Consider the following 20,946-nt stretch of genomic DNA (forward strand, 5'->3'; position numbering starts at 1 on the left):
GATCTGATTAATTTTAAGGCCAAAATATAGAAACATATGCAAAATACACTAATGAAAATGAAATAAGCAAACATTTGATCCCATGTACAAGTGACAATGCATTATAGAAGCTCTGCCAAACAGACAGTAAAGTAAATATATGGGGATAACACAAAAGGGGTTGGAGGGTGCAACGTATGACGTGAATGATCAAATAGATTAGAGAGAATGAAAAGATTAATAATGCATGATAGTTGGAATGGGAAAGACACGAAAAATAGTAAGAGTTGGTCAAAATATTCACCTGGAAAAGGGATAGAAATACTTGGGGGAAGGTGGTACCAAAAATGACTCTCAGCCCAGATAATAACAATAAAATACATAAGAGTGAACTCTGCAACATCCAAAATAGCAGAGAAAGGTGATCAGGAGTGCCTTATGAAGCACCCAGGAAAGAGTTCATAGAAGGTTTATGGTAGCAAAATATCCATAATGTCTGGTTTTAGTGATAGTATAAAAGATTTGAGGTATGTAGATTCATCAAAAAAAGATGTTCTACCATTAACAGTGACTTTGAAGGAACACGGGTGATAAAGGCCATCTCTATAATTGAGTTGTTTCAAAACTGGACTAAATTAAAGGAATTCCTTCCTATTTTGTGCTGTTCTCTTGGCCACGTCTTGTGATATGTAGATTCTGTTGCCTTTCCACATAAGATTATTCTTTTCTTTGGCCTTAGTAACAATGAGGGATTGAGTATAGTCCAGCATTAAAAAAAATCAATGTACGTGGTGATGAACATGCTGTTTGACAGCCTCCAGATGGACAGATGCAGTTGCACCTGCTGAATATTGAGGATGTTTTCTGGCAAAAAATTGAGGAGAGCTGGACGCTTTTTTTGGCAGAAATTGTATAGAATCATTCCCATCAGCCCCCTCGGGCAGGCCAGATATGCAAAGGTTGTTATGGCTCCCCCGGTTTTCTAAATCCTCATGTTTATGAAGATCCTTGACAGTTTTTTCAAGGTGAATAACTCTCGGAGATATATCTTCCACAATACTGATTCTATTTTCAATCTCTTCCATTTTATTTTCAAACATATACCATCTTTTGTCCAGTTGTAAAGCTTCTGGTTTTTATCGTCCATAAGAGGTTTACGTGATCAAATTACTTGTAAAAGCATGTCCATGCAAGGATCCGGAGTAGCTAGTGGGGGAGGGGACTCACTATTTGGTCTTTTGTGAATAGAAGATAGTGCCACAGTTTGACCATCCTTAGCAGCAGGTGCCTTTTGCTCAACTCTACCCAAAGCCATTATTGCAGCACTAAAATAATGCAGTTTAGGCAAATAAATTGCCAGATGTGCACAAAAATATGTAGAAAATAAAATATCCATGTTTACAGCCAGGAAAATACCAGTATGTTACCAGTAGCAATGAGGCCGTAGCAAAGAAAAGAAAACAAAAACCAAAATGCCAACACAATGCCTTATAATGAGTAATAACAACCTAAAATGCAAGTTCAATGCCAATATGAGGCAAACACGTAAGTCGCCATTAGATGGCACTTCATACTAGTAAAATAGAGGCCCACCACTGCAGCTGGGAACGCCAACAGGAGCACCGGATCGAGCACAGGGGGGACAAAGACCCAGAGTAGCCATGGTGCTGGCGAAGACAGGTAAGCAGCAGCACCAGAATGATAAAACATAAGGTAGGGTTGAAGCAGGGTCCATATGATGAGGTGCAAGGGTGGGAGAGAAGCTCTTAGGCAGCCATACTTATCAGCACCAAGCCACGGTCCGCTCAAAGAATCATTCATTACATTGAGTGATAATACGGTTTCGTTTCTTTTTAACTCATGACGCATAACTGTTCCAGGAATTGGAGAATAGATTGACTACTGTGAAGGATACTGCCCTTATTATAGCCCCCAAACTAGGCTCAATATACTTCCCCCGGTCCACTCACAAGAAGAAATGGAATGGTTATTTATAACTGTGTTCCCGCTAGTGTAGACAGGGTTCTGCAATGATTGCGTCAATACATACTAAGCTTCATTTTGGGCAGAGGCATTGCTACAGGGGATGAGGGGCTATAGCAACACCCCTGATTTTGGGAACGCCCCAAAATGCAATGGGGTTTAAGTAGATGTGTGTATGTCCTATTGGGGGGTACTCATATACCCTGTGCTGTTGTTGGTTCCCTAGAATGTCCTCGCTGTGAAGCTGCCTCTTTTTTGGACACATGATATGGATATGGCACAAAGGAAGACAAACGTGTCCCTTTTTGTTCTCCCTGCACAAATTACGTTTGTACCCACAGTTCATGGTTAAAAGAACAGGTGGTGAGAGGCAGAAACATCGTGGAAGCATGCTTACAAGTCAAACCTGCAGAGCTAAAGGCAATTGGACGACCTTGCAGAAACGCAGGATCCTGTATGCGCAATGTGCACTGGGAATGTATTGGTTAAAAAAATATAAAAAAATCAGAGGGTAATTATTACAATTTAATTTGTTTAGGAGAGTAGTGTGCATTATCTTTTTTTTACACAATTTCATGCTGTGAAATAATGTTTTTTTTTATAGTTATAACCTTTGTAATGTACTAAGCCCATTATTTTCCTATTCCAGTTGGCAAGGTTTTGTGGGAAAAGTCTGGAATAACACACATTGATTGACTTAAAGATTCCTCCACGGATTATAGTTTGGTCAGTTTGAGTTTAAGTTTATGTTATTTGCAAAAAAGGGCACACCAGGGCTATAATCAATGTTGTGTGTTACTTTCACCCCAAGCTTTGCTCATGTCAAACAATGGGGCTATTTCTTTTCTAAAAGGCCCCTCACTCTCTGTAGATGATTATCAGCACAGAGAAAGTGTATATTGATACACTTACAGGCCGATTCATGGATTCAACGTGCGCCGAAAAAACAGCGCACGCGTGCGAAAACGTGCGATTCGCAGAGAAACAGCGAAAATCGCAGTGCAAGTGCGATTATCGCAGTGCAAGTGCGATTATCGCACAGAAAACATCGCACATCTATTCATGGAAGTCCGTGCACGCTCGAAATGTGGGATGTGTGCTGAAAAAGTGCGCGGCGCACGCTGGCGCACAGGTCATCGAACGCCGTGCGATAAGGCCACAGCGAATTCGCACATAGCACGGCGCAGATAACAAAAGTAGGCGTAACACGGGGCGTCACACGCAGAATGGGGAACAACTCGTGAAAATGTGGGCGTCACGGGGGAAGTACAGGAGGCAAGTGCGCAGAACGCCCACAAGCTCGCCTACAACACGTATTCATGGAATCAAATAGGGAGAAACAGCGCACGGCCAAAGACGCGCACAGGGCCATACATTTCCGCCACACGAAAGCAGGCGGTAGCGTCCCTGCGCAGGAAAAAAATGTGCGCCAAAGTCCTACACGCGCGAGAAGGCCCACACGCGATCGGGCCTGGGGGAGCGTGTGCGTGTATTTCAGGGGTGCGTGTGAAGTTCCGCACGCGATTGGCCTGGGCGCGTGTATTTCAGGGGTGCGCGAGAAGTTTCCCACACGCGATTGGCCTGGGCGCGTGTATTTCAGGGGCTCGCGGGTGTTTACACACGCGATCGGGCCTGGGGGAGCGTGTGCGTGTATTTCAGGGGTGCGCGTGAAGTTCCACACGCGATTGGGCTGCGTGCGGGTATTTCAGGGGCTCGTGGGTGTTTTCACACGCGATCGGGCCTGGGGGAGCGGGGTACGTGTATTCCAGGAGCTCGCGGGTGTTTACACACGTGATCGGGCCTGGGGGAGCGTGTGCGTGTATTTCAGGGGTGCGCGTGAAGTTCAACACGCGATTGGGCTGCGTGCAGGTATTTCAGGGTGCGCGTGAAGTTCCTCACGTGATTGGCCTGGGCGCGTGTATTTCAAGTGTGCGCGAGAAGCTTCTCACACGCGATTGGCCTGGGCGCGTTTATTTCCGGGGTGCGCACAAAGTTTTACACACGATCGGGCCTGGTGGAGCGTGTGTGTGTTTTTCTGGGGTGCGCGCGAAGTTTTACACGCGATCTGGCCTGGGGGAGCGTGTGCGTGTATTTCAGGGGTGCATGTGAAGTTCCACACGCGATTGGCCTGGGCGCGTGTATTTCAGGGGTGCGCGTGAAGTTCCACACGCGATTGGCCTGTGCGCGTGTATTTCAGGGGTGCGCGAGAAGCTTCTCACACGCGATTGGCATGGGCACGTGTATTTCAGGGGCTCGCGGGTGTTTACACACGCGATCGGGCCTGGGGGAGCGTGTGCGTGTATTTCAGGAGTGCGCGTGAAGTTCCACACGCGATTGGGCTGCGTGCGGGTATTTCAGGGGCTCGCGGGTGTTTTCACACGCGATCGGGCCTGGGGGAGTGGGGTACGTGTATTCCAGGGGCTTGCGGGTGTATACACACGCGATCAGGCCTGGGGGAGCAGGGTACGTGTATTCCAGGGGCTCGCGGGTGTTTTTACACGCGATCGGGCCTGGGGGAGCGGGGTACGTGTATTCCAGGGGCTCGCAGGTGTTTTTACACGCGATCAGGCCTGGGGGAGCGGAGTATGTGTATTCCAGGGGCTTGCGGGTGTTTTTACACGTGATCGGGGCTGGGGGAGCGGGGTACGTGTATTCCAGGGGCTCACGGGTGTTTTAACACGCGAACCGGCCTGGGGGAGCGTGTGCGTGTATTCCAGGGGTTCGCGTGAAGTTCTTCATGCGATCGGGCCTGGGAAGGAGCGGGGTACCACTCACCGTCTGCCTTGCGTGTAGAAGAACGTGTAGCCAACACCCGCTGTGAAGTAATAGCGTGTGAACCCCAACGGATGGAAAACACACGCACCACACGAAAAGCACATACAGAGCAGTGTAAAGGCACGCGGGATCTCCAAGCCCTGCAAGGGCAACGCCCGTGCGCGAAACACCACAGACGCGCTTACGCTGTAAGGGCCTTTGGTCCAATGAAATCGCGTACGCGTGCTGACGCGCTTACGCGCTAAGGCCCTTTCCTCGAATTTCACGCTGACATGCAGGATTTTCACGTGCCAAATCACTCCGTATCAAGCTGGCCACGCGAAAACACACGGAAGACCACAATCCTGCCCAGAAGGCCGAATCACTGCCCCCCAGTGCCCCGAGCAGCCTCCCACGTGCCATCTGCTGCTGCCTGCCTGCCTGCCTGCCTGCCTGCCTGCCTGCTGCCACCGTGCCCTGCCATTTGGTGCCTGCACATCAGCCATCTGCAGGGGTCCAGTTGCTGTGTCCACCCCTGCTGGAACAGAAGACTCCCGACTCGGATAACATTGCTCCACAGCCCAGCCCCAGGACCCAGTTGCCCACCCACTCCTGCCCCTGGGGTTGCCATGTCGGGCACATCAACATCTGGCACCAGTGGCAACCCCCGGCCAGAGGGACAGAGGGGCACCAGCTTCACTGCCACCGAAGTTGGTGTCCTGGTGGAGCAAGTCCTGGGGCAGTATGATGCCCTCTTTGGATCGTCCCGCGCCAACAAGGAAGGACGGGAGAGGATCTGGGCCGACTGTGTGGTTGCCATCAACGCGGAGGGGGTGGCAACCCGCACCATCCAGAAGGTCAAGAAGCGCTGGGAGGACTTGAGGTCCAGGACCCTCATAAAGGCCCGGCGCCTCGTGGAGGGGGGCCGGGGCCGCATGAGTTCCATCCAGATGAGGGTCCTGGAACGCGTACACCCAGCGCTCCACGCCCAGGTCCTTGAGAGGGAGACCCGTCTGGAGTTGAGCGGTAAGTGGCCAAGCATTGCTGTGTGAGACAGGGAATGTTCAGTGTGCTGGTTGTCTGATACTTGCCTGCATGTGTGACATAGGCCATGTACGCATGTATGTGTGCAGGGACATCATGGTAATGCATGTGCGACCAGTAATGTGTGAACCGCACGGTTGTTGCATGTGTTGAAATGCGACATGGGGAGCCCTATGCAGATTGCACACATGAGAGCATGGCAGTCTCTGTTCCTGGACATGGGTGGGGGTGAGGGATGGGTGCTGATGCCAGGTACATATATGGTATCCATGTCTGTGTGCCTGACCTGCGTGTCTGTGACTTGTGAATGCCATGGATGCATGACACATGTTTGTGACAATTTACAGATTCACTGATGCAGCCTAGTCATCCTTGTATGCACTGTGATTGGGGTGTACGGGGCCAGATGGATGTGACTGAGGTGAAGTGTGTGCATGTGATAGGCATGACCCATGATGCATGTGAGTACCATTACATTGTATGTTTCGAGAGTCCATTGGACATGTATGGAAATGTCCATGGCATGCACCATGACTGTCACTGTGTGTGTTTTGCCTGGACTGACACATGTGTTGTGGAGTGACATGTTGGAAGTGTACTTTGACAGTGGCACTCATCTGCTATTGCTTCCTGTCTAGGGGACCATTGTACAGTACCCTGATGCTTGTGTTCTATGTCTCCCTCTACGCAGCGGCTAGTGAAGAAGAGGGCGGAGACGGCGCTGTGGACCAAGGCGGCAGGGATGCCCCCATGGCTGCAGCGGAAGGGGTGGGTGAGCCCCCACAGGGGCCTGCTACGGCAGCAGACGGTGAGGAGCCATCCAGGTTGGTGGTTTCCACAGAGGAGGAGGAGGCCGCCACTGAGGCGCACATGGGGCCTGGTGGGGGCATCCCTGCTGGTGCAAGTGGTGCAGTCCAGGGGCAGGGGCAGGAGGCAGCACAGGTCACCGTGGAGGGGCCTGTGCATGTCGCTGTCCCTGACCCTGTGGGTGCACCACCATGCACCAGCAGGGATGCCCCGTCCCAGGCCCGTCCGCAGGTAGAGGGGATGTCCATGTCATCTGACTCCCCTCCACCTGCGGACGAAGGGACCCATGGCCGTATGGAGAAGGTCCTGATTGGGGTCGCGATGCGCACGGCTGTGATTCGTGATGCCGTGCGTGCTTCCCAGGAGGAGCACGCACGTCATCACGAAGAGCACCGTGCCGACGTGGCCCAATTGGGATCGTCCATGTTCGGGGGTTTCCTGCATGTGTCGGCCAATCTGGCGGCCCTCTCCTCCTCTGTGGAGACTATACGCCAGTCGTTCTCCTTGCCGTCTTCCGGCCCAGATGCCACCAGGGCCCCCTGTGGACCTTCCCCGACCAATGCAGCCACCTCGGTGGGAATCCCATCCCTGCCACAGTCGGGAGTCGGAGGTCTAGCAGGGGTGGACACACCAGCAACTGGACCCCAGCAGATGGAGGATGTGACGGCATCATCGGGCAGGGCACGTGCACGACGGCGTCGGTGGTTTCCATCAGCCTGGATGCCGTCGTGCTGGCACAGGCAGTTGCGTCAGAGGCAGCGGCAGGCTCGACGTGGGAGGCATCATGGCTCGGGGCCATCAACAGAACCCTGGAATGGGAGTGGCTTCCGTGTGGGAGCGGTTGGGCCAGCAGATAGGTGTGGAGCGGCAGCGGGCAGAGGAGGAACGGCTCACAATGGTCAGGGCGGAGAACTCCATGCAAAGGGCGCTGAGGCGGGCTGAGTGCCTCGAGGGTCTTCGCAGGGAGTTTGAGCTGGACACTGCATTATCCCTGCGGGACCTCGGTGCCAGGGAACATGCCCGCCTCCAAGCCATTGAACAGGAGTTCGATGATGCCCTGGCCCATGACAACAACCAGTGAGCCGTCGGACTAGCCCGCTGCCCTTGTAAATAGTTATGTAGTTAGTGTAGGTTTCCTTTAGTGTTTTTAATTTATTTTTGACCTTTTGGACAATGGGCCACATTTTTGTATATAGTTTTATTTTTGTTTATCTGTATATAGTTGACTGTTGGATTTTTTGATTTTTTTTTTGGATTTACCCATGGAGCAATGGTTTTCGGTTTTGTTTTTACCTTGGATTTACTTTCTTGAACTGTGACTTTGGACACCTTTCCTTTGGATTATGATTTGTCGTTTTTCATTATTTTACGGACATGCTGCTTTTGGTTTTTGATTCCCATTGTCATTTGTTTATTTTTGATTCCATTTATGCTGTTTTTAATACAATTTTTTCATCAAACTTCAATGTGTAGTATCATCTCATTGGTATCATGCATATCATGATATGGGTTTTGAGATTCACTGACACCCATTGGGTGTATGTGAGGGCCATGTGTTCATTTCCAGACTTGCTATTGGGGTTCTATCATGTCATTGCCATTTCTAGGTGGGTGGATGCAATACTTGAGTGGGTGTTTTGCATTTGGAGGCTGACCATAAGGGCCAGGGATCTAGATTGTGATGACATGTTGGCTGGGGGACATGTGTGGGGGCCTGCTGGCAGGTGAACTGCAATGCTGGGGGTGGGGGTGCAAGGGGACATGAGTGGGACATGAGTGGGGGCCTGCTGGCAGGTGGCCCGCAATGCTGGGGGTTGGGGTGGTGGGAGACATGGGTGGGGGCCTGGTGGAGGGTGCCCCTGCACTGCTGGGGGGTGGGGGTGCAAGGGGACATGAGTTGGTGATCATTAGTGCGAGGAGACATGTGCCTTTGCTGGGGGGCATGCCCATGTTGGGTGGGCTGCCTGCGGGACATGACCAGGGATGCAGGGTAGTCCCCTGTGGTGTGGGCTGCCTGCAGGGGCCGTGGAGGGTGTACAGGGAACACCTGGGAGGACCCACACTGGAAAATCACATGTAGGACTCCCCGGCACCCCTGAAATACACGTACCCTGCTGTAATCAAGTGTGAAACTTTCCGCGCACCCCTGGTATACATGCACACGCTCCCCCAGGCCAATCGCATGTGGAACTTCGCGCGCACCCCTGAAATACCTGCACGCAGCCCAATCGCGTGTGAAACTTCACGCGCACCCATGAAATACCCGCACGCAGCCCAATCGCGTGTGAAACTTCCCGCGCACCCCTGAAATACCCGCACGCAGACCAATCGCATGTGAAACTTCCCGCGCACCTCTGATATACACACGCCCAGGGCAATCGCATGTGAAACTTCCCTCGCACCCCTGAAATACACGCACGCAGCCCAATCGCGTGTGAAACTTCCCGCGCACCCCTGAAATACAAGCACGCAGCCCAATCGCGTGTGGAACTTCCCGCGCACCCCTGAAATACACGCATGCAGCCCAATCGCGTGTGGAACTTCCCGCGCACCCCTGAAATACGCGGGCCCAGGGCAATCGCGTGTGGAACTTCCCGTGCACCTCTGATATACACACACACGCTCCCCCAGGCCAGATCGCGTGTGAAACTTCCCGCGCACCTCTGAAATACACGCACCCAGGCCATTCGCGTGTGGAACTTCTCGCGCACCCCTGAAATACACGCACCCAGGCCATTCGCGTGTGGAACTTCTCGCGCGCCCCTGAAATACACGCACCCAGGACATTCGCGTGTGGAACTTCCCGCGCACCCCTGAAATACACGCGCCCAGGGCAATCGCGTGTGAAACTTCCCGCGCACCCCTGAAATACATGCACGCAGCCCAATCGCATGTGGAACTTCTCGCGCACCCCTGAAATACACACACACGCTCCCCCATGCCTGATCGCGTGTAAAACCACCCGCGAGCCCCTGTAATACATGCGACCAGGCCAATCGCGTGTGGAACTTCTCGCGCACCCCTGAAATACACGCACCCAGGCCATTCGCGTGTGGAACTTCCCGCGCACCCCTGAAATACACGCGCCCAGGCCAATCGCGTGTGGAACTTCTCGCGCACCCCTGAAATACACGCACCCAGGACATTCGCGTGTGGAACTTCCTGCGCACCCCTGAAATACACGCGCCCAGGGCAATCGTGTGTGAAACTTCCCGCGCACCCCTGAAATACACGCACGCAGCCCAATCGCGTGTGGAACTTCTCGCGCACCCCTGAAATACACGCACACGCTCCCCCAGGCCCGATCGCGTGTGAAACCACCCGCGAGCCCCTGTAATACACGCGCCCAGGCCAATCGCGTGTGGAACTTCTTGCGCACCCCTGAAATACATGCACCCAGGCCATTCGCGTGTGGAACTTCTCGCGCACCCCTGAATTACACGCACACGCTCCCCCAGGCCCGATCACGTGTGAAACCACCCGCGAGCCCCTGTAATACACGCGCCCAGGCCAATCGCGTGTGGAACTTCTCGCGCACCCCTGAAATACACGCACCCAGGCCATTCGCATGTGGAACTTCCCGCGCACCCCTGAAATACACGCGCCCAGGCCAATCACGTGTGGAACTTCTCGCGCACCCCTGAAATACACGCACACGCTCCCCCAGGCCCGATCGCGTGTGAAACCACCCGCGAGCCCCTGTAATACACGCACCCAGCCCAATCGCGTGTGGAACTTCCCGTGCACCCCTGAAATACACGCACGCAGCCCAATCGCGTGTGGAACTTCCCGCGCACCCCTGAAATACACGCGCCCAGGCCAATCGCGTGTGGAACTTCCCACGCACCCCTGAAATACACGTACCCAGGCTAATCGCGTGTGGAACTTCCCGCACACCCCTGAAATACACGTGCCCAGGCCATTCGCGTGTAGAACTTCTCGCGCACCCCTGGAATACACGCACCCAGGCCATTCGCGTGTAGTACTTCTTGCGCACCCCTGTAATACACGCACACGCTCCCCCTGGCCCGATCGCGTGTGAATCTTCTCGCGCATGCGTGTTCCCGACACCCGTAATACGCGTTCCCCGCTTTTGCCAGTCCGGTAAACTGGTACAGTGTTGGCGCAGCCTTTTGCGATGGCTTTGCGATCTCGATGGCTTTTCCTTGCGCGAGGGCTTTCTTGGGGGCGTAACTGGCGCTGCTGCAGGGTCGCTGCGCCACTCTGCGCCACGTCTGCTTTTGGAGGCGAGAATCCATGAATACGCTGTGCGCGGGAATTGGTTTTATCGCACGCGGCTGGCGCAGATATTCGCACGGGCACGCTGTGCGCCAGCCGCGTGCGACACTTTTGGGAGGAATTACATGAATCGGCCTGTTAATGTTCAAATGTTCAATGAAAAGGTCCTATTTTCTCAAATACGCTGTACTTATCACCAGCAGCATGTCCTCATAACAGAAGGTTCTCTTGAAAGTAAAACCCATCCATCATATGACTTGTAATTATAGAGGAAGCAGGAATGCCGGAATTGTTGAACATTTGGTTTGCATTAAACACGACTGAGATTTCTCAAGATAGTCTTTTTTGCATTGTTCCCAGAACAAATCATTTTATAAAAAATGATAGGCATTCTTAAACAAACATTCCAGATCTCCCGTTGTAACCCAATTCCCTGGATGGGTGGGTGTGCATTTTAGCTTCTTGGCGATCAGAGCTAAGGCCAAATACTGAAACCTACCTCATGTAATGCTTGTGTAAATGAAGAACATTCCCAATGTTGATACTGCTTGGGAAAGCGAAATGATCGCCTATAGTGAAGTCCACCTTGTTCGCATACTCCCATCAGACTAGGGGGTCGACGTTTTATTTTTCGGCTGCACTGTTTCAGCTCTCTTGTGGCAAAGGTTACAAAACGATTATTTTCCATTATTTCCGCCTTTGTTTAAATCTTCACTTGTTTGCCTTTATTAATATGAAGATCTGTTTGAAATGTTTTCAGATGCAACCAAAATCAATCTATAGTGCTGCACATCTGAGTAATTTCTAAAATGTAATTTGACGACAAAGAATACAAAGGCTCATTTTGTTATAGAGCACACCTCATGCTGCCATTTCGCACATTTCTGAGACCTGACAATATTGCCTGAACCAGAAGTCAACAGGAGAAGATGTAATTTGCTCAGGATCTCACACTGTGATCAAGTGAGGAAGAGGTTTTAGAACCTATATTCCTTGTATTCATAGTCAATATCATGTCCAACAAATCATATAACCATTACACTGCCATCTTTTAGAGTAGAGCTCTGAAACCTTTGGCTCTCCAGAGGTTTTGGACTATAGCTCCCATCAACCCAAGCCAGCATAGTCAATGGTGAGTGATCATGGTAGTTGTAGTCCAAAACATCTTGACAACCACAGGTGCCCTATCTGATGAACTAGCAGTCATTATCCATGGTGTGTCACCCCATGGGGTGGAAGTCTGATGTGGTGGTGGGGGTAAGGCAACAGCAGAGACAGGTACAAATATGCTTGTCTGTACTAGTTGTTGTTTTAAGTAGCACCCATTTATCCTATTGCACACTGCATCTTCGCAACTGAGAGGAAGGTACAGGCTCACTTCACAAACCCTGCACTTACATATAACACAAACACTGTTGCACATCACCTCTGCCATAAGAATGAAGCTACTTTTAACAACAAAAATGTGAACTGTAACTTCCCACATAACTCTCTATCTCCTTAAGCACAATCCTCCCTTTTAGTCCATAGTATACCTCTACTGCGCTCATACACATTCCATTTAGACATGGGTGACTATCAGCCTCCTGGCCACCCTTGCATGACTCTAATGGCTGAAATGCGCAAATGCATACTACCACCTCCCAAATTCTAGCACATTTTTGGACTCCGGTCCTTCCAAGGACATTCAACCAAAAGCACGTTGAGACCATAATTATGGTGAAAGGCGCTATTACCAATGATAAAATGAATGAAATAAATGAATGAATGAATGAAGAAGGTGGGACCGACAATACATTCCACATACCCATATAGCCAAATCCCTATATATGGGTCGAGAGTTTTGACTTTTTCTTTTTGTTTATATACATTATTTGTTTGCTTTCACTCATTTTGAGGTTTCATATCTACTTCAATTGTTTTGTCTTTAATATTTTGACACATTGCTGTAAAATTGTATATGTTTATTCGCCACTTTCCATTGTGTTTTACTGTGCGTGATTTGTTCCCTCATACTGCTTTATCCTTTTTTGTCAAGGCTCCAGCTTTGTCAGTTTGTTATGAAATGTGTCTACCACTGCATGTGTTATGCTTTATGCATTAAAAATGGTTTCCTATTGTCAGAATTTCGTTTTCTCAGGAAATAAACACTATTGATCTGCTTTCTAGTCTAGGGACTTCTGTTGTAATGAATATTCAAATGAATGCATATGTGTCGCAACACCCCACTGTTTGTAGTCAGCTGGTTACCAACCTAAACTAGTAACTGATTCCATGTGTTTTCTGCTGCACACAGAACATGTGCATGGTTATGTTGTTATACCAGGGGTTTTGATTTGCCCACCACCTGCCATGGCCTTACCCTCTTAACACAAGTACAGCACATTATAGGATTTTCAATGAGATGAATGACTTTTAAAAGATTTTTCAGGAACTTCCTAAATACAAGATGATCCCCTACTGTGCTTATGGGCTCCCCACTACAACATCTGGTCAGTAGCTACATAGCATGACTGCTGGTAGTAAGAAAGTCTGCCCCACTACTGTGCATGCTGTATGGCCTGCTGCCTGACCAGGCGGGGTAAGGGCACAGTTGGTGTGTGATATCATATTAGTACCTGGCGAGGGGGGGTGGCAGCCTCCAAGCCAATGAGAGAAAGACCACACAGGGAATGAGCCCACCCCGAGCCACCTCAGAGCAAGAGACGCCACCCTTCCCTCGCCGGGAATGAATGTGAGTGCACTCTCCACGTACCCAGCCCCTCACCCTACCCCCTGCCCTCTTTTCTACATATCTTCACTCCTCCCTACCCCAACCCCACTAACCTGTGCTTCTCTGGCCATCACTGGCACCGGGAACAGTACTGTTCCAGGCACACCTCTGCCGCACGATTATCCACCATGGAAATGGAGAAGGGACTACATGTAGTCCCTTCTCCCGGTTCCATGGTGGCCATTTTGTTTGTTAACTTTTTATGTCTTTTTAATGGCCACAATGGAAAGGGAGAAAGGACTATGTGTAGAACCTTCTCCCCGATCCTCAGCTTGAGAAAACAATACTATTGGTACCCCGGTACTATGTGCTGGGGTACTAAGAATAAAAGAACCCTCAGAGGGGGGCATTACTGGTCAGGTAAAGCCCCCAGGGCTACCTAAAACCACTCGCTTCACTCTGGCTTTTAACCATCGGCCCCGAGGCATTACCGGACCGGGGCAAATACTGCACACTCACATAAAGGGTCTGCAGCCAACCAAAAAAATAAGAATTCTGAAACACCAGGTGTTCTCCCAGTAACACCATTGAAGCAATAGAACCCAAGGAGGGGGGCAACACTGGTTGGTTAATGCTCCCCTCCTTGGGTTCTATTGCTTCTATGGTGTTTAGGAATTCTAATTTCTTTTTTTGGTGGCTGCCCGCCCTTTACGGGAGTGTGGGATATTTTTCTCCTCCATAAACCTTATGTAATAAATAAGAAAAAATCTCACTATACTGCCTCCACATCACCTTTGTGACCATTGCCATGACCGACTTGAAGAATACCTGCAAAGAGTATGGAGCCTACAGAGAAAGATAGCCTCTACTCAGGTGGAAAACAAATGGTTAAAACTTCCCACTCACTTTTGGAGAGTTGTTTGATTTTTCCTACACCGCCATACTCGTAATGAGCCTCAAAACCTTTTAAATTGAGGGATTTGCACTAGGAGGGGGCTAACTGGTCAGTTACGGTGAGATTATTAATTAAAAACCAGAAACCTATGGAAGGGCGCTGTACGAGTGTTTCAGCAAGAGTGCCCCTCTTATGGCAGCACAAGGCCCGTTACTCTCTTTGCAGATGTTAGGCATGTGTGTTTCTTGCGGGGGTCGACAATGTAGAGAGGATGATAGAGTGCAACAGCTCTGTGACCTGACGCTTCATCTTCTGTTTTTCTAAACACAGCATTTTATCGTCTTCATCTTAGGTCTTTCAGCAAACGATCCAAGAAGTGATCCAGGGAATCCCAGGTGTATTAAATGTCAGCTGCAACATTCTCACCCATGCCAGTGACAGAGAAGAACACATGCGCCGCCTCCAAATGGTCATCAACAGACTGGAGTCAGCAGGCCTCACAGTACACTGCAAAGTGTGAGTTCCTAAAGAATGAAATAAAAAATGTTTGCATACGTCTTCAACAACGAAGGAGCATCCGCTGACCATCAGAAAGTGGCGGACATAAAAGAAGCCCCCCCTACCAACTACCCCCACGGAGGTATGCAATTTCATGGGCATGGCCACTTACTGTGGCAGGTTTATCCCCAACCTAGCAACCATGACACAACTACTCAGGGAACTCACCAGAGCGAACGTCAAATGGGACTGGAGCCCCAAGTGTGCGGAAGCCTTCAAATGGATCAAAGCATCACTGTCATCGGACACAACCATTGCATGCTATGACACAGCCTTAACAATGGAACTGTACGTACGTGCGAGTCCCGTAGGACTCGGGGCAATCCTAGTCCAACAATCATGAACTGGAGAGACCAGACCCATTGCATATGTCTCCCGAGCTCTTATGCCGACTAAACAACGGTAGTCCCACATCGAGCAAGAAGCCATAGCGGTCCGGTGGGGCTGCAGATATTTTCATATATATCTCTATGGTCGTACATTTAAAACCTACACCGACCACAAGCCTCTGATTTCAATCTTCACAGGGTCATCAGCACACCCTCCAGCCAGAATCGGTAAGTGACTGCTACACCTCCAACAATATGAGTTTGAGTTGGCATACCAGGCAGGGACAGACAACCCAGCAGACTTCCTATCCAGGCATCCAAGAGCCACAACCCTCTGTGAGGTGGATGAATCAGAAGAAACGGTCGAGCACATCTGCCAGATCCTCAACACCATGGAGCCCAAGGCAGTCAGCATTGCCGACATAGTGAAAAACACAATATTGGCGGGAGAATGGGAATCATTCCTCCATCACGTGCACAACCGCACGCCTGCAGCCAAAGACTTTGTCACTGGAATGTTCCCAGTACGGCAGGAGCTGTCCATCACCAGTGAAGGAGCATGCATAGTTATCCCCATCAGTCTACAAGACAGGATTGTAACACGAGGGTCATCAAGAAATGGTCAGAACAAAGGCCAGAATAAGACACTGAGTGTGGTTCCCCCACATAGACGCCAAAGTGGAGGAGAGCATCCCACTCTGCCACCCATGCCAAATAACAGGAGCACCACCAAACACAGAACCAGTCTTGTCAGTGGAACGTGGATCATCAAGATGAGAAGCTATCAGCATTGACTTCTGGAGAGTGAAGGATGGGACTTACCTGCTGGTGGCTATGGACGACTATTCGCGATACCCTGAGGGAGGAGTTAATTCCCTCAACAGCGGCAGAAACTTTAATCCCAGCACTCGAGAAAATGTTTGCCACACACAGCCTGCCCAGTACATCAAGAGCTATAATGGACCACCATTCCAGGGGATGGATATAAGGAGGTACTTGGAAGATCTAGACATCAACTACCACCACATCACACCCAGATGGCTGCAAGCGAATGGAGAAGTGGAGAGATTCATGAGAACAATCAACAAAGTATTATGAACCTCCAGAGCTCAAAACAGCCGTGGCGAGTCGACCTGTACCGGTTCCTGCCGAACTACAGGGCCTCACAGCACCGCAAATGTGGCCTCTGCAGACCTCATGTATGGGACAGTGGTAAACTCATCAATACTGCATCACCCCGACAGGAGCGTGGATGGCCTCGACAGCGAGCACACACAAGCAAAGAGGGAAGCAGCAAACAGGCATATAAGCAACAGAAGAAACACTAGAGAATCCAAGCACAAGGTGAGTGACCAGGTACTGGTGCTACAGAAACCCACAAAGTCATAGCTAGAAACACGCTATGACCACCGACCATGGAGGGTCAACTGGATGGAAGGAACAATGATGCAACTAGCAGAGGGCATGAGGCAATCGCCAGAAATGCCTCCTGGTTTAAAAGAGTCCCAGAGAAGATGTGGACAGATGGGGAAAGAGCAGCGGGAAGGACAGCGGGCTCAAGACAGAGAGCGGAGGACACTGTGACCCAAGGCAGTGACATAGATGAGCCTTTGGAGACAGAGGAGGCGTACCCACAAATCGACGGTGGGCCGGAAGGGGCTGGTGAACAAGAGACAAAGGGCCTCATTACAAGGTTGCCGGTCCAGTAAATAACCCACAGGCAGCCACCAATCCCCCCCCTAAGGTCCAGTCCATTCAAGCTGACCCCTGCCCAGATCCACATCCTATACCGGCTGGATAGGAACAGCATCACCACAGTAGTGGATCACATACATGAAGACCTGGTGAGCATAATCAACATCCGGACAGCCACCCCCCCCCTGCTGAAGGTAGTGTGTGTGCTACACATCCTGGCCAGAGGCACTTATCAGCATACAGTGGGGCACCTGCATGGAATATCATAACCCTGCTTCTTCCATGTGCTCACCCAGGTTCTAGGTGCACTCTTGAACCATGTACGTGGCCACATAAGCCTGCCACGGACTGCAGAGGAGGTGAATGTCACCAAAGTTGCATACCATGCTATCCAGGCATGCCCAACATCATAGGTGCGCTCGACTGCACACATGTTGAGCTGGTGGTCCGGCATGCTGTGGAGGTAGTGTACCATAACAGGAAGCTGTACCATTCCCATTCCCTGAATGTACAGATGGTGTGGGATGCATGCAAAATAATAATGAATTGCTGTGCAAGATTCCCTGGTTCCACACATGAAGCCATGGTGCTGCGGAACTCCACGCTGCCCCGCTACATGGCAAAACATGCTGGACCTCGTACATGGCTGTTGGGTGAGTCTAACCACAGGGGCATGAGTGGTGTTGAATGGGGGGGGCAGTTAACAGCATAGGCAACCTGTCTGCAGGGTGCTCCCTGAGGGGTGTGGGAACATAGCATAGTATTGCATCAATGAGGAGCACAAGCGCACACTGCATGCATGAATGCATCGTGACTCCGGGCAAAACCCATTAACATAAACAGGAATACAATGAAGTGCAGAGAGAGTGGGTAGGCCAATAGAATGCTCAGTTGGATGTGGAAATAGACCAAGCAATCTCAGCATTTCCAACATACACACCATGAACCCCCACACATTGATCAGTTGAAGACCACACACAGTCACATTCCCTGAAGCATGATATCTGCAAATTCCAAGATTCCTTCACAGCAGTGTCTACAATAAATAAACAGACCCGGAGCTCACACCAGCACATCTATCAGACACATTTGAAAACCTGTACCCCATGTACCATAATGCACCAGCCTGTACTGACAATGCATGAAATGGAAAGTCTACAAATTAAATCACGATTCAGGACTCCGCCAGGAAGAAAACCATTTGTCACACACACAAAATCAGGGGCTGCAGTCAGTCCACTGGTATTGCGCAGATCAGTATGCCAGTCCTGTTACCTTAAGGTACACCCACGAGTAAAATGGTTTAAATATGGAACCACAGAAACGCACTATTCTTTGCTACACCCAGATATGGCAGTGAGGTGCAGGACACATCCCATATAGCACCATTCCACCATGCTAGCACCCACCCAGATGTATTGCAGTACTGTCACCCTTCACCTGTGCCACATACTACCTATGGACATCTGACCTAGTCACATGGAGGTATGTGTTGATGCATATGTACATGGATATCTGTGTATGTATAATGCATAATGGGGCAAGCCCTGTATCATGACAATGAGAGCAGGCAAATGTGTGAGTATACACTGTATATGCACATTCCTTTTCCATTGGTAGCACAATCCTGAAAGGTGAGACCACAGTGGTCTGTAGGACATGATCTGTGCATGTGCAGGTACCCATTTAATGGGCCATGTGGCAGCAACTGCACCTACCCCACCCCCTAAAAGGATCAGCCCTACATACACTTTCCCGGGCAACAGAGAGTGAGAATTGCCATGTACTGTCATCCTGTTTTTTCTGTGTTTTTTTTGTGAACAACACTGTACAGCCTGTGGTGACATGGAATGACCAAAATGATCACAAGGACCCTTTCTCATGCTCACATGCAGGTGATGCGGGTTATCCCCTGGTGGGCTGGCTCTTGACCCCCATCATGTAATCACACAACAGATATGAGGAGGCCTACAACAGCGCACATGCACGCACTCGCGTGACCATTGAATAGACATTTGGCCTGTTGAAGGCCTGGTTCCACTGCCTCAGCAGGTCGGCGGGGGGCACTCATCTACAGTCCCAAGAAGGTGGGCAAAATTGTGCTGGTATCTATGATGCTGCACAACATATGCATCTGGTGCAACGTCCCCCTACCCCCTAACATGGACATGATGCCACCTGAGGACGAGGATGAGGATGATAAAGATGCTGGGATTCCTCAGCACCACTGTGGCCATGATGGACATTAACACGGCAAGCATTAATTGACAAATACTTTTCTTGGAATGTGGAAGACATGGAATAGGGCGTAGGTCAGACTGGGTGCTGGACACTGTGCATAATAAAATTGATACACACTCAAGAATCAGTGTCCAGACATATGATTATTTGCTACACCAGGTGTATTTAAATATGAAGAACTATGTACAGATTATATTTGTTGAAACTTACACTTCTATCCCCCTGAATTTAATCCCCACTCCCTCCCCACTAGCACCACACCCAATGCCCCAACACTCCCTCCCCCACTAGCCACACACCCAATGCCCCAACAACCCCTCCCCCACTAAACCCGATTCCACCACCCCCACCACCACCACCCACACGCCCGCTGCCACCTCCCTCATAACCCCCACAACCCCTTCCCAATGACTCCATCCACACATGCATGGGTTACAAGGCCTATTTGCAGCCCCTTTTTTGTGGATGGGGGTGAGGCCCCTACAGCCGATTCAGCCGCCGTTGAAACGGGTGTTTTTGGCTGATGTGCCGGCTTGTCCACTGGTGGTGTTGTTTTGCGGGGATGCTTGGCCGTGGGTGTTGCATACTTGTGGGGCTGCTGGCCAGCCAGTGTATGGTGGTGGCAGGGTGGATGCGCTGTATATGTAGAAGCATGCGTTGCTCTTGTGTTGCTGGTGCCTGGCTCCACGCTAGTGGTGGTTGATTTTGTGCACCGGCCAAGTGCTGCAGTGGAGGTGGGTGTTGTGGCTAGCTCACCCTCGCTTTTGGATGATGTGCCTGTGGGGGACAGTGAAGCAGGGTATTATTGATGTGTGTGATTGCATGTGACGTACATCAAAGCTAGTACATTCATAGTCATGTGCATTGTCATGGTCAAGGTGTAGGACATGGCTTGGTGAACACATGATTGTGTGGGGGAAGCAGTGTCGGGACATATTTGCTGTGTGGACATGGATGGTGCAGTGTCTGTTGGCTGGGGTACTAGTGTGTAGTGGCCATGCGGCAGTGGCTCTGTGACATGTACAGTTTGATTGTGTTAAGGATGTGGTCAACTTGTGTATGTTGCTACATTGATGTTGAGTCTGTGGGAAGGGACATGGTGGGAGTGACAGGTGGGCAACTCGTGTCAATGATGTGTGCAACTTGCCATGAGGTGGATTGGGCCATGTGATGGCACAGCGCTGACGGCAGCTGGTAGACAGTGATGTGTGTCTGTTCCTGCTGATGGCACTTGTGTGTACATTAAAGGGGACATGTGAGGTGTGGCAGTGGGGTTTGTTGCCTGTCTTCCTGGCAGGTAAATACTTGCGTGCAATGAGGCTGTTGGTGTGTGGCAAGGCAGCAGGGATCTGGTGGCACTGACTTTGCATTAGTACTTCACCATTGGCATTGGGGATGCATTTGTGTGATTTGGCATTAAAGTTATGGGCACTCACCAGCATCTCCTGATGATGCTGCTCCTGTCTGTGCATCTCCAACCCCCTTGATGGTCTCTATGTGTATAACAGTGCTACAGGTTTCCTCCCATGGCTGGAGTTTTATTGGTGATGGTGCACCACCTCCTGTGGCCTGCCCCTGACTGCGCTCGGTTGCGCAGAGGTTTTGGATGCAGAGACGTGAGTCGTCCCTCCTCTTACGGCAGTCTTTCACAGTCCAAGGTGTTGTCCCCACTGCAGACACTTTGGTGGCCATTTCCACTCATATTGCCT

The 20,946-nt window shown here is 50.5% G+C and overlaps 1 long non-coding RNA gene across 1 annotated transcript in view; it reads left to right on the top strand.

The window, feature by feature from the left end:
* LOC138528566 (uncharacterized) overlaps positions 1-19,361 on the top strand; it is a 217,526-nt gene extending 198,165 nt beyond the window's left edge. Inside the window, exon 2 of the long non-coding RNA XR_011284174.1 lies at positions 14,767-19,361. This is a non-coding gene — a long non-coding RNA (uncharacterized lncRNA). The remainder of the gene's footprint in view (positions 1-14,766) is intronic.
* Positions 19,362-20,946: the final 1,585 nt, after the last annotated feature.

Source organism: Ambystoma mexicanum, chromosome 7q (genome assembly GCF_040938575.1).
Source record: "Ambystoma mexicanum isolate Mex_15411 chromosome 7q, UKY_AmexF1_1, whole genome shotgun sequence".
Classification (NCBI taxonomy): Eukaryota; Metazoa; Chordata; class Amphibia; order Caudata; family Ambystomatidae; genus Ambystoma; species Ambystoma mexicanum.